Source organism: Protopterus annectens, chromosome 4.part1 (assembly GCF_019279795.1).
Source record: "Protopterus annectens isolate FY-2018-M chromosome 4.part1, PAN1.0, whole genome shotgun sequence".
In the NCBI taxonomy this organism is placed as follows: domain Eukaryota; kingdom Metazoa; phylum Chordata; order Ceratodontiformes; family Protopteridae; genus Protopterus; species Protopterus annectens.
In genome coordinates, this window is record NC_056734.1 from 319,713,444 (window position 1) to 319,740,531 (window position 27,088).

Consider the following 27,088-nt stretch of genomic DNA (forward strand, 5'->3'; position numbering starts at 1 on the left):
AAAGCAGTTGCAACTATAACATTTGTAAGTGCCATTAGTTCGATCAGTCTTAGGAAGTGGAATTAATGTATTGTCAGTTTCTAGCAAATTGTTTATACTTGTACTCTTTTTGTACACAAACTGAGAGTTAATTCCTAATGATTCACATAATTCACTATTCCCTGCAATTATTATCCAGTTGTTCTCGACAACTGAAATAATACTTCCACTATCCACAGTCATATCAACTACATATCTTGGTACAATCATGGATGTTTTTTCTTTGGACAAAGTGTTGTTAACTGTAATCTCATAAATTAAAATTGGTGGGAAATCTTTTTCCCATCTAGTTTGCATTTCCAAGGCTAACTTGTCCAATACATTCAAAGGATAGCCCCTTCCTAAAAACAAGGAAATTGCATATTCCATCTCACTATAAAAATCCACATCCTTACTCACCATGCATGAAGCTCTTATAAATCGACCCTTTGGGATATTATTCTTCATAAATAACGGAAGATTACTACTATAATGTACATAGCTATTAACATAGGTGTTTTCCCTGTGTATTTTGCTGAAAATTTTCTGATCTACTAAATCCCAATTTAATTCCACATCCAAATAACAAACTTTCTTTCTTTTATCTCCTCTAACAAATTTAAAAAAAAATAACATTAGAAAAAAAGGCTGCTGTAGATTTATAGATTATTTATTTTTTATCATCAAAGGTCCTGTTAGTTTGTATGAGTCATTTTTGGAACAGCTTAATTTAAGTACCACCTTTTTAAAATTTGTTGGAGGAGATAAAGGACATCAAATTCCCTGCCATATAAATACCAAAAGTCATCAACTGACTAAATGTTTAAAATAATCCAATGATTCATCCCAATACTAAATAACCATAACTTTGTGTAACCTCTGTATTTTAACTAAAATCTCATTCCCACTCACTACCAGTACTACATCATAAAGAGTCCCAAAACATTACCTGCTAAAGGCAATCCAACATTAAACCCAATGCCACACAAAACCATGCAAGGCTAATTCCTACTGTCATGCTTAGCTGTGGACCTATTTTCCCCCCAATGCATGTAACAAGCTTGAAACTTCCTTTCAGAGTCCAACTATGCAATATAAACAGAAAAGCTCAATAAGCAGGTTAAGATGCTGAACAGCTAACCACCCTCTAATTGACATAAATACCTCCATCATATAATTCCCCTAAACCTCTTCTACCCCTACCTACTCCACAATAAAACCTATTCTTCACCTCCCCCCACAAGTTCTTCCTTCCTAGCATCCAACAACCACAACCCAACTGCCCAAATATGCTCCCTAACCCAACACCTCCTGCCACCTTTATAGCCACATGTTAATTTACATGAACAAATCTATCTAAAACCCATCCCAAGGCACCACAATGGTAAACAATGCATCAGCTTTTCAATCCTTGCCCAGAAAGATCAAAACAACTGGGCAGCCTGCAACTTCAGGCTAACCTTCAACCAAAAAACTTTCCTTTCCCTGTGTTACCTCTGCATCTCTATGACGAAGCAATACCATATGCCCTCATTATAACAAGTGCCCCAAGGCCCTGCAGCCCAAATCTTTCTACTCTGTTGATGCCAACCAGCCCTCCACTACATGGATCCCAACTTACTGGAATTCAGCCCCATAACTCCATTCCTATGAAGGCAGTGAACTACTAAAACCTCCACCTCCCTGAGTATTAAAAATTCCTGATATCATATTAACCCCATCAACATCAATGAATTCAAATATCCTAGTACCCCCCTTCCCACCCTTTATCCCAGCAAAACAAATGAAAAGACTCCCCCTGCCCTCAGACTTGTCTAACTAGTCAGTCATTGAGCTCCCAAATCCAACCTGACCCCAGTTAGGATTGTACCTCATCTGCGGATGACCCCAAAATCCCCAAAATTAAACCTAACACCAGCTACACCAAACCCATGCCATATCTCATCCTTAATAGTCCCTGCAGCACTCTCATACCACACCAACCATCATGCACTGACTAAGGAGATAAGATATATCACTACCTGTATCCTCACTCCATGAAGCTCCAGTTGCCACAAACCCTTTGCAGCAACATTCATCACCTGATGGTACCACCTTCTTCGGACCACCAACTGCTACGAAATCTACACTGATGCCATAAGACTTCATTTCATAGCACGACAATGACCATAGTCTCTCTGGAAGTACCATCATCTGAAAAAAAGAAACAGGTGCTAATCATCCGAGATACCTAAACATTTAACAATCTGTCCACCCTCTAAATGTCCTAAATAAATACACTATCCAGTGCCACCTGCAAGGCCCCAATGAAGGGCTAAGCCTGTCAACCCTCACTTATATCTGTGAAAATGTACAACACATGCGCACTTAACTGGCAGTCTTCATGAGGATCTCATAACCTGTGAAAAAACACACCCTCTCCAGATGAAGCCACAGTCAACTCCCACTGATGCCCCCAGGCATCAAGCATTGCCTGCTCATATCTGCATCATTAATTAATACCAAACTATGCTATGTACCAGGATTAAAGGATTTTAGCTTAAACATACAAAACTCAATTGCTTCAATATTTGACCTCTGCCTAGTGCAGATAAAGAGATATTATCTCTGGGTGTAATGATATTAACTCATAACCACCATTTTCACATTTTCTTAAATATCTCCACGACCAAGTAACACTAATTAACTCCTTCGCCTCATATGAAAGATCTCAACTAGATAAAGAAAAATACCACTGAAAGTATGCATGCAACCCAAGTGGTTGTTGAGATATTACCAGTTGTTAACAAATATTACGAACATAAGTTACTGCGCTTATTGTGACCTTTGACATTCAGTTCAAGACCTAGAACCTAACAGATACTACCACTATAAAATAATTTGCGCTGAAGGGTTTGCCATTTATATTTCCTCCCTAACCCCTATGATCCCAAAGAGATGACCAGTTATCTGAACTGTGCTGACACTCCCCCTAACCTCTAATGAGTGTCATTGCAAATATGTCTGCAGCCTGATTGTCCCCCCAGCCTAAAATGCAAAATCTAAGCTACATCTTTGAATTCTGACTTGCATAATGACAATAGTTATGTGTGCTGCCCAAGATGTAGCAGTTTTTATCCTGCTTGGTTAACTGGGTCATTCCTGGCAGACTGAGCTGAAGAAAGATTTTAGTGTAATACGGCCTTTAAACCATGACAGTTAATTAACCAAGAAAGCAATTTCCCGTACACATTAGAAACTGAGTGGGCAGTAACATAATGTTTGCCCTGGTCCCCTATACACATGCATTTCCTTCAGTCAACCTGCTCTCTACCTGTGATGGTGAAGGATTTCTCATTCTCAACATTGGCCTGAAAAAACTTTTTTTTTAATTTTTGTGATAATACCATTGGATGGAATGCATCGAGCTCACTGCCCTCCCTAACCGTACTGGCAGCAGCCATTACAAACATAATGCACTTCTGCCCAGCAACAGTTCTCTTCACAAGTCATCCCCTACAATTGTTAACAACTCCCTGCACATGACCAGGGAGCACTCGTCTCTTATGGGCACCTTGCACAGCAAGCCTGCCCAAATCTGGAATCAAATGACCAATACCGCTGCAATTCCAATTCTCCTTCCCACTACCCCCAGCAATGTCAACTGTCCAATACAACAGGATATCTGCAAGGCTTGCCTCATTTTATATATATATATATATATATATATATATATATATATATATATATATATACATATATACACACACACACACACACACACACACACACATATATATATATATATATATATATATATATATATATATATATATATGTATGTATATATATATATATAGGTCCCCATCAAAACATCTAAAACCCATAGCATCTCATTTCATAACATTGAGACCAGAACATATAAAACCCAAAACATCTAAAACCCATAACATTGAATATCATAACAGTATAAATCACATGAAAATAACATCCCCTCCACATATAAAGACATATAATGACACCAAATTACCAAACACACTTTTTACTATGTTTCTGCAGGGGGGCTTGATGCAGTGGGGTTTGGAAACTAACCTTTTCCCACTGTAGCCAGATCTTAATTTACAGGGGATGCAGGGGGGCTTACCCCCTGCAGAAACATAGTAAAAAGTGTATTTGGTAATTTGGTGTCATTATATGTGGAGGGGATGTTATTTTCTTGTGATTTGTAGTGTTAGATGTTATGAAATTCGGTGTTATGGGTTTTAGATGTTTTGGACTTTGGATGATCTGGTCTCAATGATATGAAATTAGATGTTATGGGTATTAGATGTTTCAAAGTAGACCCATATATATATATATATATATATATATATGTATACACACACGCACACACACGCGCGCACACACACACACACACACACATGTATATATATATATATATATATATATATATATATATACACACACACACACACACACACACACACACACACACACACACACACACACACACACACACACACACACACACACACATTTCATTATTTAAAGTGCAGGACACAAACTCATGCAATGCCGCCCATCTGCACACATCCAGTTTGGCACCATCACAGCAAAAGCTCTAGTCACCTCAACCCTCACTGCTCACAGCTCTCTACTTGTAGACTTGAATGGTTAGAAAACAGAATCCGTAAGAAGAGGGTTAAGGTGATAGAATTGTCCATGTACAGTACAAAACTGTGGCCACTCTGATTTTCTAATTTCTACAGGCTATGTAGCACTATAAAATTCAGGCTTCAGAACTGACCTCCAAATTGCCGTAAATGATCATTAATTCTATGCTCTCTCGGGAGTACCCTTTATGCAGGTAGATGACCAGCCTTTTCCCCCAGAGAAGGAAAGATGACATCACACATAAAATACCCATTGTCCCAGATCAAACTATGCTAACCTCATCACCTACCCTTTTGCCGACATTAAACAATGAGCTGGAAGGAAAATACTGTGCTCTGAAAAGATATCTGAAGTTCAAGTGCATGAAACCAGAGTATGTTACTTTGGTATAAAAGAAGAGACTTCTGCCATCTTCTATGACGTAAAGTGCGGCATATAATATTACTAAGCAATCTATTTATCTTGCTAATACTGTAGTGCTATCCAGAACATTTCATAAACTTTTAAAGATTTCCTGGAGTGCACAGCTCAGCACAGGAGATACAAAACAGAAATGCAAACTCCTGAAACATGCAGAACGATGTGCCACAGTGAGGCACAGTCTAATCCAAGAGCCGGAACAAAATAAAAGGAAACACAATGCTGCACTTTGTTCACGCAAGCCTCACCCACTTCCACAACCATGATGGCTGGTGACAAGGCGAAAGGAGGACACCCATCAAAACAGGACAGTCAAGAGACATGCCTGGTCCACCCTTCACCACCCTCAGACCCACAGTCTCTGTTTTTACCTATCTTTTTTTTTTTTTAATAGTCCGTGCAGATGCAGCACTACGCATGCACAGTAGCAACTTCCCACCCCATTGAACCTGCAGCCCACAAAACAGCCATCACAGCTCCCTCCAGTTCACAACTATTGAAACACGTAGAAAACCCACATGTGGGAATGAAAAAGGGATATTTCCTCAAATGTTGTCCTAAGCAGCTAGACCAGCTTACAACTTAATAAAATGTAAACATGTTCTCTTGCTTACAGACTTAGCAACCCATGAGCAGTAATGGCCATATTATCAGAACACGCTCATGAGACAATGAAATGTAAGCATAGTTTAGCCACAACAATCTTAGCTCTAGGAGAGAGAAAAAAAAAATAACCTCTCTTTCCAATGTCAGCAAGCCACCAGATATGATAGCTATCACCCATGGGCAGTCACCCACAAATCTAAATTACAACTATTACACTTAAAAGAAAACTCAAGCACCGGTACTGATATAATTTCGAATTAAACAAAGTTTACTCTCCATACCTCATGCCTTAATCTTTCTGCAATGATAAAATTACATGCGTCTTTCCCAACAAATACTCTTCCATACTATAACAACTAATCTCTGTAACTACCCCTATGACCTAACAGCCTAAATATATGTAAATATAATATAGATACATATCTACTACTTACATATACTATGCTTCACATACAAACCACCTGCCACCAACCCAGAATCTGAGGCCCACTTGCCCTTCAGGAACACCCACAAGTCGTCTTGGATGTACACTTGCCTTAGCAAGTTGACGCCAAAATGTGGTTACTTACCCAACTACACTAGTCAAAACCCCTTAAGCCCCTCCCCACCCTTACCTCATTTCCTCCCAATCATCCCTCCTTTCATTTAACCCTTTCATCTCCCCTACCCACTTAACTCCCACTAATATATTAATCAAACCCCTTCTGAAGATGTCCCTGGACAATTTGGTTTTGTTGCCAAATGTCATTGGCTACAATCTGGGTTACTGTAAATAGTGAATATAGACCTAACATATACTTTGAACTTGCATATACTTTGTTATAATATCTTCTACTACATTGTGTAAGTCTTACATTTAGATTCTATTACATTGTGTAAGTCTTCCATTTAGTTTTCATCTACCATGTCTTCTATTATGTTACTGCAATTTTTTTCTTTTGTTTTTTTTGTTTTTTTTTATACCTTTGTAACATATCTTTGTGACTTCTGTATTTTCTGAATGTCTGGACCTTTTCTCCCCAGGACTCCACTGAAAACAGACCCCAGTTGTCCAGTTGGATTATCTTAGTAAACAAATGTTAAATAAATAAATAAAATAAATAAATACATTGCATTCCATTATATTAACTGTATTAATCTATCACTCACTCTGTATGTTATATCATGTACTTGGAGTTTTCTTCCTCAGCTTTCCATGAAAATTAGTACTCCTGACCCAATTAGACTTTCCTAGTAAACAAATGTCAATAAATAAATAAGTAAAGATGCATAGAACATGACAGTGTAATTCTTCCATATTATAAAACTTTTAAGCATTCTTACCATCAAGCTTATATATGTCAAGTACTAAAAAGTGTTAAGAGGTTTGGAAAGATTGCAATAAACTTTTAGAGGGTATGTGGATTTTGAGTTGGTGGAAGCAGACTTTATATATAGTGCCAACAGTGTATAACAGGAAAATAGGAAGTTTCCTATAAGTTGACTCAGTGCTCAATTAAATTTAATTTCAGGATTTTTGATGTTCTACAAGTGTGACTGATTTATTATAGGAGAGTCTCACATACTCCAGTAGGGAGAGTTATACATGTTTTGTTAGTAATAAAAAGGTTAGTTTAAGCATTATTTAACTTGTGGTGTCACAAACAAATACTGCTCAATAATATATGGAATAAAAATTGAAGATTAAGAAATATGGAAGGTGCAGATAAATAATGAAAAAGAAAAGAAATGGCAGCAAAATACACAGGAAAACAAAGAAGAAGAGAAAATATGACAAAAAGAGCATTTTTATGTTTGAAAGTTTTGGCATTCTATTATCTAAGAAAAAAGTGGTACAAGCACTGCACTTAATCAGTTTTTAAACTTGTACATTTTGATGCCATAGATTCTGAAACAAATGTATGTTTTAGTAAATCTAACAATAAGAATGAGTTAGGTATTGTTTTTTGTTATCAGTCCTGGAGTAATTGATAGTTGAAATGTTAGTTTACTGTATATATTTAAGATATTCAGATATAAACAAGTTGTATGTAGTTATGATCTGCTCACTCTATTTATAGATAAGTGACAGTTCTAAGCAATAATGCTGATGTGTTATTTTGACTCTCACACCAGCATTTTCACATTAGAACCCATATCTGAAAAGAAGTATCTGCTTAAACACTGCTCAACAACCAAAGTGGGAGAAACATATGAAACACAAGAACAAGTGTTGCAAATTAACTCCTATTGTATTTTAAGACTGATAAAAACAAACCATACTGGAGTCTACAAAGAAAGGTCAAAGAACACTTGGACTAGAGCTATAGCTTCACAGTGAAAATCTTTTAACAGCTTTCCTTCTTCACTGCTTCAGTTTTGAAAAAAAGAAAACTTGCTGTTGTTGAGTCTCCATTCATCCTACATTCAGAGTCAATCAGTATGTATTAATTACCACTTTCTTCAATGCACCAGGAGGTTTACAAACAGATCCTGTTTCCACAGAGGCACACTTCCATGCTTCAGTCTTTCATATGCTGCCACAGTTTAAAGTTTACCTTCCCATTTCTACAGTCTTGTCATTTTTCTCTGCATTTTTGAATTGTTAATGAGAAGAGACAAAGAGGGACAATTTCATGCTTCCAGGAAACTTGTTAGCATCTCTTTCATTCTTCTCTCCCACTGGGATTATCAGCAGTGTGTTCCTTAGCAGCTGCCCTTAGCATTTTACTGATCCTTGTCACATAGGGAAACTTTAACTTTCTCCCCCTTCCCTTCTTTTGTTGGTTAACATCAAGCTTTGTCATTAAAATGAAATGCCAGAAAATTGTTGTAAAAGGGGTGCATGTAAATGCTTGAGTAATATCAAAGAATTTCAAATCATGCAGAAATTAAGGTAAAAACTGAGATTTAAAACTGATGCACTTATTTTATGTGCAGTATACTTTAAATTCATTAAAAGCCATGTAGATAGTCTCTAGTATGCACTTATTTTTTTTTCATTTGGCAATTACTCAAATAGGTAAGAAACTAGCACCGATCTTGTCTAAATGTATAGTTATGTCATCAAGAATTGTATCAGTATATGCCATATTTAATCTTAAATTTGAAAATCTGCAGATCTAACTAGCTATATAACTACTATCACATTTTATTTTCCATATACTTTATTGCAAAATTCTTAAACTTTTTTTTTTAAATAGGGAGTTACCATTGCTCATTTGTACAGTACTTGAAAACTGTAGTGTTTCCAACATGTTGGATACTACTATTCTGAAGGGAAAACATGAATTTAGAGCAATTAAATCTAGAAGAATGGTAAAGATAAACTTTAATGAAATTATACAAAAGTGGAAGACAAATATTATTGAGTTTTTAATGCACATAAAAGTGCTGAATTACATTTATATCCACTATTAGTATATGTCAGTCATAGAATTGCTGCTGCTACTTCAGTGCTAGAAGAAGACGCCCACTTGGCAATACTTCACAGTAACAAAGTGCCACAGAAATGTTTACAAGTTTATACCTCAGTTAACATATTTTTATTTCTGCTGCAATAACTCAGAGCATATGGCTCCCCTTTTATTTTTTTCTCATCTTTTAAACAACAAATTTAGACTAAAATAACAGTTCAATTATGTTATAGCAATATATTTTATCTGCTGCAAAACAAACCTGTCAAATGAAATAATACACAGATATCTTTTAGAAACAGCATACATTTTTTTAAAAATGATGTTTTATGCAATATTTGTGCTGCCTGGATAGTTTCACTAGACCTAATGATCACTGTTTTTAGACAAGGAAAAATGTAAATGATCACCAGTAAGGATGAACATTTCATTAATGAACTACTATTCATCAATCTAATAAACTTAGGGTAATAAAATGTGTCTTTTGATATAAAACCCCAAATAATTCAGAAACAGCACCATACCCTACTACCTAACAAAATTATCTGCAAAAAAAAATCTTCATTCAGAAATAAAGGGACATACAAATTAATAAACATGCCCTTTGCATTGACACTTAACACAGATTCACAAACCACTATAAAACTATATATATATGGTTTTAAAAATGATTTTCTCAAGTATGGAGATGGTGTACCATATCAATGGTATTTTAAAGGATGTAATATAGGCAATCAAGAGAGTATGCCATAAGGCCCATCATCCTAAATTCAAGTAGTGATGCTGATCAGGTCATTAATCATAACCTGCTAATTATGTGCTGCAGACATGGTTGCCAAAAACCCACTTCAAGAGTGAAAGTCAGTAGGTGAATCTTGGCGTCAATGTTGACAACACATATTTCTTTGTTGTGCATGGAGATTTATCTGCTCCATGTACTACTAGTTACAGAAACAAAAAAAAAGTGTTTAGCTGAATTTCAAAGAATGAAAGCACTTAATGGAGCACTGTCAGAAAGGCAGTAACATACTCTCTTATGTTAGACACAGTCAGGGACACATTACCCACATAGACAGTAGGCAGAAATAAATGTGATTTTTATTCTGTCACTGTCATTTATTGGTCAGTACTGGCAGATTTAACTGCCTAGCACAATATCTGATCTTAACAAGTGAAGAAGTGGTGCTTATCATTTATTAAGATCTAGTCTCACATGACAGAAACACTTAACTGATTTGTCTTTTTTCAGATATCAGAGCATAATAACCATGCTCCATGCACTACATGAATGTTATCAACTGGTTAATCAGCTACTTAACAGCCAGAATATTGGTCATAAAAAGGGACACAACATTCACCAATGGTGAAACTGTTACTGCAAGAGCACCACAGCTGTTGGTACTTAGGCTTTCACTATAGTTACATTTTGTAAATAACATTGGAGCTGCTTTTCTCCCCCAACTCCATAACTCTTTACACAAATGAAATCATTCTGCTCAGAGCTGATCTTGCACCAAAGGAAGTAGATAATTAAGTTGTTGTTGTTGTATCTTTTGGCTTTTCCTGACTAGGAGTCGCCACAGCAGAACTCCGGTCCGCTAATGATTGGCAGTAGATTTTTACGTGCTGAATTGCCAGCTCTGATGCACAACCTTCAACGAAGGTATGTCCATTCACGCATGTTTCCACACAGAAGACGCTTTAGCTGAGAATCGAACAGGATAACGCTACCGCAGCACCACCACTGCAGTTAAGTAGATAATTAAGTATGAAATGCAATTTCAGCATTGCTAAGAGATTTTTCAGGAACATCATAAAAACTGCTTGCATGCCTTCAGGTCTCAGAAAAACTGAAGGATAGTAGTCCATTGAGCGTAACAGACCTGAAACAATATTTCGATGGTTCATTTTTATAAATCTTTAGGTACACACTTAGGTCTGTCACTGTCATTTACTCTACACATTAATGTTACTGCTTACAAGGTAAACACACAGCTAAAGAACTTCTGCATTGTATACAACTACCTCACCCCTAGATTGGGTGGGGTGTTCCCTTGCTATCGATGTGCTCATCCCTAGACTTCAATATACACCAGGTAATTGCATTAAATGCTAGCACAAATATTATCACTATGCAGGCTACAGCAGTAGCCTGTTCCCTAATGAAAAGTGTCTATCCCCTATGAGGGCTAAGATAGTACCAATAATAGATAAAGCAACCCTCTTCCTGTTTGTTGTTCTGTCTTTTGGCTTTTCCCGGTTAGGGGTCACCACAGCGGAACTCTGGTCCGCTAATGATTGGTAGTTGATTTTTATGTGCCAAGTTTACCAGCCCTGATGTACAACCTTCAACGAAGGTACGCCCATTCACACGTCTCCACGCAGAAGACGCTCTAGCTGAGAATCGAACTGGACAGCGTCTTACTGAGAGGTGACAGCACTACCGCAGCACCACCACCATGGATCCTCTTCCTGTTTACAATCACATTTAATCTCACATACAGTCATTTCCTCCCATCAACAAAAAAATTCCTATACTATATTCACAACTACAACAACAATGACAAGCTGCTAAGTAGTCAGCATTTCCTGTTTATTCAGGGTGTAAGAGAACAATTCTTCAGTAAAACTATGTCTGACAATCATGTGCCAAAATATATTAGTTCAAATACAGACTATCCCAGATGCATGAAGTCACCTTAAGGTCACATACAGATATGCCTGCTTTAAGGGTGACTAAAATGGTTCAGGGGATACGAGAAGCTTGGACACCTGCAAAAAAAACTTTAAAAAGTTTTTTTTTGTGTGTGTGTGGGGGGGGGGGTGTTCAGGGAATGCAGTTCAGAGATTCCAGTCTTAGGTTCATTCATTTTTGTCCACTCATAGTGGAAGTTTTCCCAATAGCTATCACTGCTCTTTAATTTTATACCATGTAAACCACCTTCTTTCTGCTCATGAAGTATTTGTTGTAACTATATAATTAAAATTTGCATAGATATACCTTAGCAAAACCACCACTTCATTTAGATACCGAGGCATCTGCTTTGACCATTTTCTGAACACTCAAGAGCGTATTTAAAAACTAAGATTTAAAATCAATTACCCCCTTCACTGGGCTAAGAAAATATCTAATTTTCTTATATCACTGGCTAAGGCAGTTAATGAGAAAGGTGTCCTGCTTGCACAACGTAAGTATGGTTTTCCTCAACAATTCTCTTCATCTTGAATATCATTCCCTTCCTTTTTTCAAGTCAAACTGGCTTCTAGTACAAGGCAGATCCAACCCACTTTTGAGCTCCAAACTGTTTAGATACTCCACCAAGATGCCCCTTCTCCACTTGCAATGAAACTACCACCTCAACTTATAAACTCAGAAGTCAGGGTGCATTAAGCCTTACTCTCCAAACCCCTTGTACTTCACTTGCTTGCACCCTCCCCTCTCTTATGTCTCACTTACCAAGATTTATCTGTTCTTAAAGTTACTTCACTTAACTACCTTTGCCCACATTGTACTAAACCTCCCCTCAAACTTGCAGTGACAAAGTGTACTGCTCTTTTATATTCTTGATCTGCAAATAATTCCAGCTTTTGTTGTTAGACTGACTGTTGTAAATGTTCTGTGCAGTTACAAAGAATATTTCTAGTTTCTGCTATTAGTACTGTTTGTGGAGGTACTTTCCTTCTTATTCTACTTCACTCAATTACCCACAATGCACTAAACTCTCCCTCAAACTCATCATAACAAAGTGTACTGCTCTTTCAAATACTTGTTCAACACTTGATTGCAACTTTTGTTGTGAGATTAATGACTGTTTTAAATACTCTGTATAGTTTCAAGGAATATTTCTACTTGTATCTGCTATATGCACTGTTTGTGGAAATTTTCTCCCCGGGCCTCTGCTGAAAAAGCGCTCATGCTCAGACAGATATAAGCAGTTAACAAATGTCAAATAAAATAAAATAAATACAAATCTACATACCAGATATCCCTTTGGCAGTTTGTCCATGTATTGACAATCCCTTTCACTGACACCAGAATGGACTATTTCCCCCATCAATCCCTTCAGCAGTTCATCCATGAATGCACAAGCACTCAAAAGATGCCAAAATGAAATATTTCCCCCAGCAATAACTTCAGTAGTTTGTCCATGTATGCACAACTACTAGAATACAATAAAACAAACATTTTTTGAAGTGAAGTCAATAATTGTTCCTCATTTTAAAAAGAATGGTAATAAATATTAATTTTTTTCCCCTTCTCTCACTTCCAGTCAGCTAATTAAATTGCCTCATAACTCCCATATTCCCCTTACTAACGTAAGTTCAGGGAACTTCATGCATTTTGAATGCAAATGAGGCCCCATTTTCATTCATGCTTATGAATCAAAGCAATGCACAAATGTGTAATACCCGTTATCCTTGTGATATATATATATATATATATATATATATATATATATATATATATATATATATATATATACCCCTAATACTTATGGTTTAAGCACATCACAGTTTTGCCATAGGGCAAAAGACCTCTGTATTTCTGTAGTCAGCATGAATGACCTCTGCTGACCTTACTTGCTTAATGGAATAGCACCGCTCTTCACAGATTATTCCTGCAAACTTATGGAGGACAGGACTACTGACAATATTGTTTAGGATAATAAGATCATATGATTTATTATAATTTATATTGAATTGTATCAATATGTGTAAAGATAACAGTAACAGATGTAGAAAACTCAATACATATTATATAGTATAGCAATGTTAGCAAACTGTCAGTGAAAATATTAATACAACAGGATGCTCAGGTTTAAATGTTTGAACCCAAGTATTATAGAAGAAAAGTTTGCTCAAAGTGAATAAACTGGAAATAATAAAACACAGTATAAATGAGAGAATAATGATTAGAGGTGTAAAACACAAGTAAACAAATTAGTAATAAGAAAATAACTAAATCAGTGTAATGCAATAAAACTTGTTGGCAATATGAACAGTTATTAGGGTAAACCAGGCAGCCAGTCATATGTTAGATCTACTAAATGGGTAATAAGGGATAACTTAAATCCATACAGATTTGGTAACCCTCTCAATCAACTCTTTAATAAGTTTGAAAGGTGAGGTCCCTGATTTTTAAAGGCCTGAATCCCTAAAGATTCAAGCCTGACCATTGAAACAGCTGACAGACTATGAGAAGCTGAATGCAGTGAATGAGTCAGTTGCTGCCAGGTCAAAGCACTATGCAGATCAGGAGTACCCAACCAAGAGAGTGGTAAATAAAATAGGATGAGAATATTATAGATGATTCTTCGTCTGCTTTGGAGACAGTACTAGCTACACAAAACTGTCTTAACATGATGGCACCTAGAAACCCCAGTAAACAGCTGTGATGTGAAGTCATAGACAAGCTGCAGATAGTCATGTTTAGACTTAAGCAAACCTCAGCTCAGGGAGGTGCAGTTGTTCAAACAGTGGTACATTAGAGAATTTACACCATAGGGAGAACTGAGGGTGGCATGAGATTCTTTTATAACAGTAAAGGTTTTAAGGTGAAACAGAAGTATTTTTACTTTATGTAAATATGTGTGTGTGTGTATATATATATATATATATATATATATATATATATATATATATATATTTATTTATGTTCTTTGTCCCCACAGCTTCTCAACCATCAGCCCCCTCAGCGCTAATCAACCCATTCATTCTCATCACGGGGTCCAGGGTCAAGTTTTCCACACTGGTTACTTGTTATTACCACAATGAATGTTGCCAGCAAGTGTGTCCAGCACCTCCCTTCAAGCACAGGAAACCATTTCTCTGGTCTCTACCACAGACATCACACTTTCTCATAAACTCCCTGGACAGTCATTTCCACCTTCAACCCTTGAAAGAGGTCAGCAGGCCATACAACTTCACTTCTCTCCCTCCCTGCCTGGCTAATCTAGTGCCATGGCCACTAACTAAACCACATCACCCTGGTCGTGGTAAGGGCTTCATCCTTCTGTGCTGTGGAACCAGAGTGGAAATAGTAAGATCTGACAACAGTCAAGATCTGGTTTAAAATCATCTCGGTGTAAATAATACCAAATTACAGACAACTAGTAGTAGATGTGATTCTGATTATGGAAAATGAAGATGATATCAGACAGAAACACTACAAAAAGCTAAATTAAAAACTGTTGTAAGTAAAATCAAGCAGTAAATACGCAAGTCACTCAGGTTTTAGCACATAAAGACTGCCCTCTTTTATGAATCATATACCAAAAGGATTAGTGATAGGAAAATTTTGGAGCTAGTATTTAGTTAAACTACAAGTTATTGCCAGACTGTGGCTGAACACAGTTTAAAGAATAGTTGGCTAGTAGGCATAGATATGAAAATCAGGAAAGGCGATTGGTAAAGAGGTCATTAATACAAGGATGGGTAGTGTGATGATGTGAGGTATTGCCAGATATGACAGGCGAAGTAGGGCAGTGAATGTGTAAAATATGCAAGCATAGCTAGCTGGAGGTTTGAGAATTATATGTAATTTGTATATTAAACTGATTTGTACAGGTACTTGTGCTGAAAATGTATTTGTAAAGCTGCTTGGTTAAAAATGTACCAGCAGTGGGTCTTGATGGACAGAAAAGAAATACATCTGTATGTCAGACTATTGTAACTGTTGAAATGAAAGAGAATAGGTTAATCTCAGTCCAGTTAACTTTGAAAACTAGTCTGAAATTAAATTACCTGTTTTAGGCCATAAAGATTGTATCTTGCAGTTCTGATTGCAGCCTGAGACAAAATGTCTGTGAAAACCAGGACTATGAATCCTACTGTATTGTCCTTAGGAGTGGATTAATTGCTACCCTGGAAGAATGGAAGTTTTTGAAATGGTTTTATAGCTTCCAGATGCTATAACACATCTTAGCAAAGATTTATATGTGTGCAGTATGACACCTATGTGCTAGATTCTGTTTCAGTTTCTAGTAAAGTGGGTAGTGTGGAAACCAGAAGTCAGATGGCCAGATGCATGTGATGTCATTTTCCAATCTACCACTTAAATTATGTTTTAATACTAGATGAGACAGAAGTCTCAGGGCAGTCTGTTTTTGAAACCTGACAAAGAAGGACAACTCACCTATATCATCTTGCCTTGCTCTAGTAAGTGAACTAGGGAACAGTAATTCTTTAGATCAGTCAGGAAAATGTAGTGAGATTAGTTAAGTACTGTTTTTCTTTATCTATGCGAATCTATTCATGTTATTTTTAATATTTCCTGTGCTGAAACTCTGGTGTTTATTGTAACTAGATATTTAGTATTTTCATGTTCTTTTATTATTTATTTGAGGTATTTATATTTATTTGGTGACACTGTGGTCACTTCTGAAAGCCTTGCTGCATTGGTCAAACACTACCATTTGTATTAGTATTAATTTTACATAGAATAATTGGGTACCCTTGTAAAAAGCCTTAGAGTAGCTGGCTTTGAAGTACTCTGGTGACAGTATCTATCTTATAGTCTAGGCAGAGGGGGGCATAACTGGTAAATCTATGCCAGTCTTTCCAAAGTGTGTGTGTGTGTAAAAATCAAATCTCAGAGAGTGTGCGTGTGTGTGTGTGTGTGTGTGTGTGTGTGTGTGTGTGTGTGTGTGTGTGTGTGTGCTACTTGGAGGAGGAACACAGAACAATGGTTTTACAGAGAGGCTGGCTTGGAACACTCAGCTGAGAACTCAACTCTACAAATGTGGTCAGTGAGGGGTCTTATATGAGGCCTGGTGAGAGAGAGGGAAACCCAGCCTCATGACGGGAGTGTGTTCCCTTTGCACCATTAGGGGAAATTGTGCTTGGTACAGAGATCTGCATTTGGAAATACTGCGTGCGTCTATTTTTGTTCCAAGTGAATGTCACTCACCAGTGTCCATGGTGAGGATGGATTCAGACTCCTTGATTACAGGCCCAGAGCAAGGATGTTACAGGTATATAGATGCAAGGACTGAGACACAAAAACACACACAGATGCATGTGAACACACGCCCACACACACACACACACACACACACACAGACACACACACACACACACACACACACACACACACACACACACACACACACACACACACACACACACACACACACACACACACAAACACAGTGATGGTTAAGAAATCTGCATGTGTGGAGTATGAAAGTTCTGCATGGTTTGTTTAATAAGATGTCCTTGAAGTATGAAAGTTCTGCACAGCTTGTTTAATAAAATGCACTTGCAGTATGTAGTAGTTGATAGATAGGCCTTGTGATATTCAGACTTCTTTGCCAATCTTCATTTATACTTCCAGTTTACTTTAATGTTTGTCCATAAGCATATCTTAAAAGCAGTTAATCATTTTTCTAGTTTTTAAAGGAATTGTAGGCAGTTATGCAAAGGTAAAGCATTTACCAAGAAAATTTAGTTACCATTCTAACACTGAGTTTGAGCAATATCACGCTGAAAGACTTATGCCTAATATACCTTAATTATGCATTATTGCCAGGGCCTGATCTTTCTTACCAGTTCTTTACAACTAAAGGAGTAGAAAGAATTGGTATCATGCCACTTACTTTGTATTAAGCATTATATAATAACATAGTCAAAGACTGTGCAGCATTTTTTTTGCAAGTGTTTGCATGGAGTTCAGTGTTACTGTCCACACTATGGCATCTGTTAATTATGTGGAATGCATTTCAAATGGTTAATGAAAGTTTCATGTTATTACATCCATTTTGAAGACGCTAGATGAGATTATCAAATGGGAATGGAACTCCACTATACACCTTTCCTGTTATAAGAGGAGCATTTGAATTTATATAATAGTTGTTTAAGGAGATGCATTTGTTGGGAAACGGGAAATGTTTTTTTTTCCAGTAGCTAATGAATTTCCTTGCCATTGCAGAGTTAAATTTAACGTTCGAATGTCACAACCTTTCCTGGCCCACAGTTACCTTTTGTGGATAGTTGGTCTCTTCCATAAAGTATTTCTTCCTCCAGTGCATGAATTAACTTCAGTATTTCCACGTATGAGCTTTGATGGATGCCACTCACAGAAATATGTAGTGTGCCTATGTTGTACTCATTCCATGTCTGTGAACCCAAATCTGCTACACACAGGAAGTTAGTGCACATAGCATAAAGGTCCCCTAATGGTTCACTGTGGGATGGTCATGTACTGCTGTCTGAATTGATCAGCCACATGTATGGTAAACAAGGGATTATAAAAATGAATAAGAAATTTAACAGAATTTGTCAGTTATGGTTTTAACTTTGTGAAAGCAGCAAACCATTTTCTGGTAATGCATTTAAAACTGCACCTGTCTGTCATGCTAGTCACCATTTTAATGTCTGTGTCAAGTCCTAAAAGCAGATCTAATTTCATGGAGTTTATTTTCAACAGAATGAACATACAGATGCAGTCAAAATAAATGAAATTAAAAAGAACATGCTCCAATTTTATGTGGGAAGAGCAAATACAAATGCAAATCCTCTCAGGCTTTTAATTCATATACCTAGTTTTTTCCATGAACTTAATTTCTGAGTTCCAGAGTGATGTAGATGAATTGCAGTTGCAGAGAATGTGTGTCCCCCAATGTTTTATGTGGACTGCAATCTAGTTTATTCTCACAAAACTGCAAGATATATATGTTTAATCTCATTTAGGAATCATTGTTTAGAGAGATTATGTAGTCCTTTTAAGATGGTTACTACTGTAAGGACATTCTTCATAGCTCGGCATCATGACAATTTATCTGGCAGAGATGTTTCCTTTTTAGCAGTCATGGACTGGAAACTACTTTTGACAGTTCATCACACATAGGTAAGTAAAACTAATGAACAATTACTTAAGCTGATTTACTAGATATTATTTTCTTTAATTATCACATTACTCTTTAAAAGAGTAAGTTCAGCTAGCACTAAGATCTAAAGATTATTTTCATATAAATTAAGGAAACTATTTTCCACAGGAAGGAGAAACGTGACAATTAACCCATCAGCATTTATGAGTAGATGTGATTTTGAAGAGTAGACATTAAAGAATGCCTTATTAAAAACCTAAAAGGTAATGTCTGCTTTAGACACAAACTCTCAAGACTTCACAGTAGCTGATCCAAAACAGCAAAGATAATGGGCCAGATTCACGATGGCTTGCACGGAGTCTAAGAGTAGAGTAAGACTCCATGCAGCCATCATGTCCGACGAGTGATCCAGGAACAGCCTGCAGGGGCGTGCAAGAGAGCTCCTAAAATGGCTCTTACACGGACAGGGCTGGGATATGCAAATTACCTCAATTGCAGGTGAAAGGCATGCAAATGAGGTAGATTTGCGATTCAGGAAACCCGAACCTGTCCGAGTAAGAGCAGTGTTATTTGCAGAAATGTACTCAGTTGACAACTGAGTACCGTTCTGCAAATAGCAAAACAGAGCCGTGACAGCTCCAAATAAAGGTTGCATCCAGTGCAGGAAGCATGCCAATGGCCAAATATATGGCAATATGAAAAAATATATATATTTTTTTCTCCAATTTCCAATGTTTAAGCATAGCGCAGCGCCGCGCAAACGGGCTGCACTCTAAAAACAGAAAACTAAAAATTAAAACCCACAAATGTGGATCTTATTTAAATTGTTAATGTACAATGCAAGGGAATGGCAGGCTGAAGACAACATGGCCATCGAGTAGAGGTTGCTAAGGGGGGAAGCTCAGTCTAAGAGATGTAACCAAGCATTAGTAGGCAATCCAATGCAAAGGAGGGTTAGGATAGTGAATCACAAGTTTACATAGCAAATGAGCACAGTCAGTGGAGTGTAGGAGTAGGATAAGGGGAGTAACAGAGTAGAAGACAGGTGGCATCATGAGTGGGGTATGTATGAAAGAAGTAAAGCTCATTGGAGCAGAGTGGCATGTGTTAGCTGTCATTTACACCTCATGGAAAGAGGTGTGTCAACAGGTAGGCTAGGTAAAGACAAGAAATGGAAGCTGAATGCCGTGGATAACAACAAAGTTTCTTGCTGAGCGGGTATGCGTGCATGTGTGCACCTGTAAACCTGAGTAAGACAGAGTGCGCGCATGTAAGCGTGAGTGCGCACGTTTAAGTCGGAGTAAGCATGTATAAGGCTTTTTAAAGAGTCGTAAGTGCGTTTGCGCTGGTGTGTGCATGTTTTAACCCTAATAAGCAAGTTTTAGTCCGTGTAAGCATGTGTGAGCGCATGTGAGCTGCTGTGAGCGTGTTTGCGCTTGTGTGCGTGGTGCTGCCCCCTGAGGAAACAGAAAGGAAAAAGGAAGCACAGCAAATAGTGGGAAGCTACCAGGGAGTACTAGCAGAGCTAGCAGGTGAAAACAATCAGAATCAGGAAATTACACAGGCAGTACACTAGCCCAGCCCAGCCTAGCACTTAAAACTCTGCAAACAACAGTCCATTATGTTTCTCACAACAGACACTGCAGTAAGCTAATAGAAGTGAAAATTGAAAAAGCTTTACTGAGACAAAGAAATGTTAGGTGCTGCCATTGCTGTTATAAGGCGACATATGCAACATGCTGATGGCGGTGACAATGGAAATGCTGCTGGACAACCCACAGTGAAGAGACAGAGAAGAGTGTACAGGCTCAGGGTAACCTACCAGGGGCTACATGAGCTGGAGATAGTGGAGCACTATAGAGTGGACAGAGACCTCCTGCAGCAAATTGTTGAGCTTTGCAGGCCACGCCTCACACACAGAACCAACAGAGGGGAACCCATCCCAGTGGAAACCAAGGTATGTGTTGGCCTAAGAATATTAGCAACAGGTACCTTCCGGAGACCAACCAGTGATATGATGGGGATATCACAGACATCAGCATCCAGGGTACTGCACCAGTTCCTGGATGCCATGTCAGCACATGTCGGTGATCATGTACATTTCTCCGATTCCCGTGAGGTATTCGCCAGCAATATGCATCTCTTCCAGCAAATAGCAGAATACCCTGAGGTAGTGGGTGCAATAGACTGCATGCACATATGTATCAAAGCACCAGCCGGCGAGCGGGGTAGGGTCTACTTCAACCGCAAGGGCTTCCCCTCCATCAACTGCCAGGTCATGTGTGATGCCCAGGGCATAATACTGAATGTGTATTCTGGCTGCCCTGGAAGCTACCATGATTCCCATATCTGGCATCTGGCATCTGACGCAGCTGTACCAGACATTTGCCAATGGGGATATGCCACACGGTCACCTAGTGGGGGATGCTGGCTATGCACTGGAGCCGTGGCTGATGACACCCATCAGAAACGCACACACACCTGAACAGGAACACCATAATGAGGCACACGCACAGACACGTAATGTAATCGAGCATGTGTTTGGGCTGCTCAAATCATGGTTCCTGTGCCTGGACACATCTGGTGGAGCCTTGCAGTACTCACCAACTACATGTACCCAAATTGTCATGGTATGTGCTATGCTACATAATATGATCCTGCAAAAACAGCGGCAGCAGGACCAGCATAGGCCTGGGCCAAACAGCCCCCCACCATTGCCAAGGCCATCACAGGCAGAGCGTGACTCGGAGGAGGAACAACCTGAGCCTTCCCCAGTAGGCAGAAGGAGGCATGCCCAGTATGCTTTGGCCTTGGCAAAGTGGCAACGCATAGCACATACACTGGCTCAGTAGGAACTCTGGAAATGATACCTCTCTCTGACTTGCACATATAGTAAAAGGGATGCCTAAGTTGACACTACCTGCTTTCAAACATGTACAGGGAGTGTAGTATGTGCATCCGACATAGGCAGCCCTGCAGCACCACCTGAGGCATGATTGCCATCTGTTAAGCAATATAAAGCAGTGCTAAACAGCATTTACCACCATGTAGTATATGCAAACAAAATCGCACACACCAACTAGCACAACTGTGGTCAATGTTGAGGAATATTGGGCAACGTCCAGCAATGTTGGTGAACATTGAGCAATGTTGGACAAGCCTGATCTAAGTAGGGCATAGCTGAACAAAAGCCAACATGCCCATATTTGCTTAACTTGCCTTAAGCAGTCTGGTCTGCTCAGTATGAAAATATAAAGCAGTGATGGGCCTCGAACCCAGGATACTGTGTACTATAGTTAAAGTACTGAACCACTAAACCATGACAGAATTGCAGTGGTCAGCCTGTATGAAGGAATGTTGATAAGTCTATGCAAAGTATCTCATGGAAACCCTGCAGGCACAGCATAATCCCTGTCGAGTTATGACACAAAGGTGAGTCCTGCAGTAAGAACAGAATCCAACTTCCAGCACATACAGTATAAATGTTAATATTGGTTATGTTCACACACATCAACAAATGTAGTGGACCACAGATAGCAACATACTGAAAGGTCACACTGGGCATGCACAAACACTTGAATAAATGAGACAAATGTCAGGCAACAAAACACGGAAAGCCTGAACTGGGCATGCTCACACACTTAGGCCATGTCTGAGTACAGCATTGGACCACACATATCTGGCAGTTGCATGTGTTAACCCAGGAACCTCTCCAGCAATCCGCCCTGTGTACACAGTTATATGACAACAGACACATATATAATATAGTGGAACCCTGTCATAATCAAATATGTTCTGCAGATACCCAAGTTGTTCATAGAAACTGGTAAAGCAAAGATGATAAAGACCTGCAAACAGTATCAGCAATAAACATTGTGCATCCCAAACATTAGCATAGGTTCAGAGGTCGATACTAGGCTATCTGCCCTAGGGCATGTACAAGCCTAGCCAGAGTGTGTTTGCCATTTGCAACCCTGCCAAATTACTACACTGTGCGTGTGAATAGTAAGTCACACAAGATAGCCCATGTACGTTTAAGCTAGTGTGCCTCTGTCTAGCAGGGACACAGAAGATATCCCAGGGATAAACATACGATCACCCATACAGTCATCAAGATGTCTCCTGTAGGTGGCCAGTGGGTGGCTCTGCCTATGTGAAACTGGGATTACAATCCGGAGTGAGTGGAGCCTCTGGGATAAGAATCTGTCCCTCCAGCATGTCCTATTAACATCTGTGCTGAGGTATATGTCCCTGGAGTGTGTAGCTCCAAGGGAGCTGGATATCCTGAGGTGGAGCATGTCCAGTAATTCTGGGTTGGGTATATCTGTAAACAACAGGCACACATCATATCCGAGTAGGTGGAAGCGACTAAGTAGGCTGGAGTTACTGCATCCGAACTGTGCAGGGCATCCGTGTGAGTCCCTAGATCTGCTTGGTGAGGAACTTCTGTGGCCAGTACAGTTGCTGCAGGTGTCGGGTAAGGTACACCCCAAATGTGGCATTGTAACCAAGCATGGTTGTGATGAGTATAGGGGCACAATGACCTCACTCGATCTAGATGTGAAACCATATGGGATAAGGTGGCCTATATAGAAGGTCTGTCCAACCACTTTGGCAACGTGATTGTCAAAGGTGACAGTACGAACAAGTCATGTCCCCAAACCCCTAACAACTCCTACCGTATGTAATGGAGTACTACCTATGTGGTAATGTGTGGGCATGTTGTTATTCCCAAAGGGGATGACTATGCAACTAATGGCATTTATCTGTAGGCCATGGCTCAGGCACCAGTCATCCATCTCTGTGAGACCCTGTTTGAGTATGCATGTGGCAGCTGGATAGTTGATTATGGCACCCAGTTTGCAGTCAAGTGCGAACATGGTCAGCCATAGTCCCCCTGTGGTAGCCTGTACATCAGACAAATATATACTGAACAAGAGAGGTCCCAGGACCGAGCCGTGTGGGATGCCACGTGTAACTGGTGTATAGTCAGACATGGCACCTGCAATCCTGACCATGTGGGTGCTATCCCTGATCCAGGTAGCAATCCATCGTGTGAGATATGTGTCCATATCGACGCTGGTGAGCCTATGCATAATGGCCCAGTGGGTTATTGTGTAGAAGGGTTTTGCAAGGTTCAGGTAGGCTGTGTGGACAACCGTCCCTATGTCGATAGACCTGTTAACCGTTTAAAGAATACAAACAGGTTCAAGAGGCAAGATCTGCCCACAACAACGCTGAAATGTGTAGGACACAGTGTCTGTAGGTTCCCAATGTCTATGTGTATGAGTCCCATGACAATACGCTCCATAGCTTTGCAGAACAGGCTAGTTAGGCTTCTAGGGCAATATTGTCTGTGGTCCGTTGTGGCACCAACTCTGTGGAGTGGGACCATTGTCGCTGTACCCCATTCCTTGGGTACATATCCTGTAGTAACTCCGATATTGAACAGTGCTGAAATGTAAGGGTTACGTCTGTCATGAAGCTCGTGTAAGATGCAGGCCGGGACACCGTCTGGTCCCATTGATGCTGTGATGTACGCTTTGGAGAGGGCAGCACTCACCCATTACTATGTGATGTCAGGGAGGTTACACTCTGTTGGGATGGATAGTTGCTCCTTAGGGGGGATGGGGAGGAGACATCTGCAATGAACCTGTTTGCCAGGATGGTGGCAATGCCAGTGGGTTCAGGGTAAGTTTAGTCAGTATGCAGTAACTAACAGCATATCAGTGAGAGTCCACCCAGGTTCCTGACATAACTGAAGAAGGCCGTGTGATAGTCCTATGTGTCTAGTGCAATTGTCCGGTAGAAGCGGCCCTTAGAAGAGTTCATGAGTGATCATAGCTGTCTGCTAGTACAGATCACAGATGCCTTCCCCATCTGGGATTGTGCTCTATCATGTAGTAGCTTCCTCCTGACGTTGTACAGCTTATTAATGGCTGGGGTCTACCAGACAGGTCCCCTGCCATTGGAGGAGTGAGTCCTGTTGTTATTTGGGATAGCACAATCCATGCATTCCACTAGGTGTCCATAGAATGTGTATGTAAAGGATGCAGCAGTCTGAGCCATATTTGCCACTGTCTCAGGGTCTCTGAAGGATACCACCTTGCTTTGGTGAAGTGAGAAGTTGGCTCATGAGAAGTTCACCAAGATTACCCAGGATGGGTGTGTGGAGGGTATATGTATGTCCAGTGAGATACATGTATGTTCTGACCTTACCAATGAGGGGTATATCGCTGGTGTGGAACATAGAGTCCCCATGTTGGTGATGATCAGGTCCAATATGTATTCCCCCTTGTGGCTGTGCTGACTGGTTGTGCCATAGCATATGAGTCTACAAATTGTAGCAACTGTTGGGCGAGGGTGTTGGGGCTTGAGTAGTATCCCCAGTCAATGTTTGTGTATTTGAAGTCACCCAATATAATGGTGTTTGTGGAGACCTTCATATTCTCCATAGTTCCCATGAAAGCTGAATGTGGTTCCTGAGTTTGGGAGGGTGGTCTATAGCAGGCAACAAACTAAAAGGCAGTTTTGCACAATGGTAGATGTATATGTATGGTCTGTGATGCTTTGTGCAGTGCTACTAACCCAGAGGTGTGTGTATCTGTGATGTATATGGATACTCCCCCTAGTTGTGTAGTCTGTTCCAAGTCTTGTGGTCAGAAAGCATGGTATGAAACATAACCTGGTAGTGCTGTTGTGCATAAGTGAGCCCAAACCAGGCATCTCTTAGTGCACAGATATCACTATCCTCCATACTGAGGAGAGTCCTGAGTGTCCGCACTATGAGGGTAACACATCTGGTGTTGAGCAGAATTACCCTTAGTTTCATTTAACCTGTAATGTCTATGGAGGTGGGTTTGTCTTTTGAGCCCTGCTTAAGAAAGGCACTATGGTGGTAGCAAGAGCCTTAGCCAGCATTCGAAAGTCCAAGGGTGACAGGTGCAAGCTGTCCATAGTGAAGCTACGTGGCATGTCGAGCATGTCACCACAGGCTGACAGACATTGTATCCCCTATGAATAACACCAATTTGTTAGCCAAATGTTAAACGTGATATGTTTGTCTGTATACTGTGACATCATAATTGGTGGGTGTAAGATGCTAGACAAGGTCAGGGTCATACTGGCCTGGGCTACATGATCAGAGTGTTCCTCCATGTATCATGTCATGTGGTCCATGGGGTAATGTCTGAGGTTTTACGCACCAGCATGGACAATGATGGTGCCAGTCCTGTACTTGCTTTGGAGTGACCTGACTGCATGTGTTATGTGGCAGATCCTGGCACCCGACAGACAGCCCAAAGTGACTATTCCCTTGTTTGGGCTGGTGAATGGTACGTCAGTGTGTCTGACAATAAGTGTTGCCAATTACAAGTGTATTAGGTGTGTTGTTTATCCCGAAGGTCAGTGACTGTGTGGCACACTGACATTGTGAACTATGTGATATGTGGGTATTGTAGTGGGGTAGCAGTTGTGTGTGTGTCTGCTTTGGAGGTCTCTGCTGCTTAGGCAGAGTTCATTTACAGCATCCGAGTATGTCTATGTGTTATAATGTGGTTTGAGTGCTGTCGCTAGAGGATATGTGAGACTGATATGTGGTGCGTGTGGTTACCTTCACCACCTGATAGACTCTGCCAGTCATGGGTCGAGAGAGTTCAGCACCCTGTATGTCTATATAGGTGCATCTAACACATATATCTGAGTTTGTTGGGAGGAGGAGAGGGTTGTCTGTGTACATGAGGCAGATGTGACATTGTGTCAACATCACAATATTCACCAGCTGGACTGGAGAGTACACATGAAACCGACCCCTGGACATGCCAGGATATTATGGTGACATACTCTGTAGCCTGATCACAAATGATCAGTAGGGTGTTAAGTGTGTAAAAGAGTATAACATGGATTAGTGCTCAGGTTCGTTGGTGTTTTGTAAAGAGTAGCTGAGAAGGAGTCCAGACTGAATCATGACACCTCCTTCAGCTATGTCATAAATAGCAATGTACACCCATATATGACCTGAGTCAGGGCCAATCGTACCTGACTGACAATACCGAAATCCTGACAGACAGGCCCATATATACATACCCACCTCCCACTGACGATAGTCCATATCATCATACCAGGAGATATCACATGCAGAATGGATGAGCAGCTACCCCCAATGCCAAA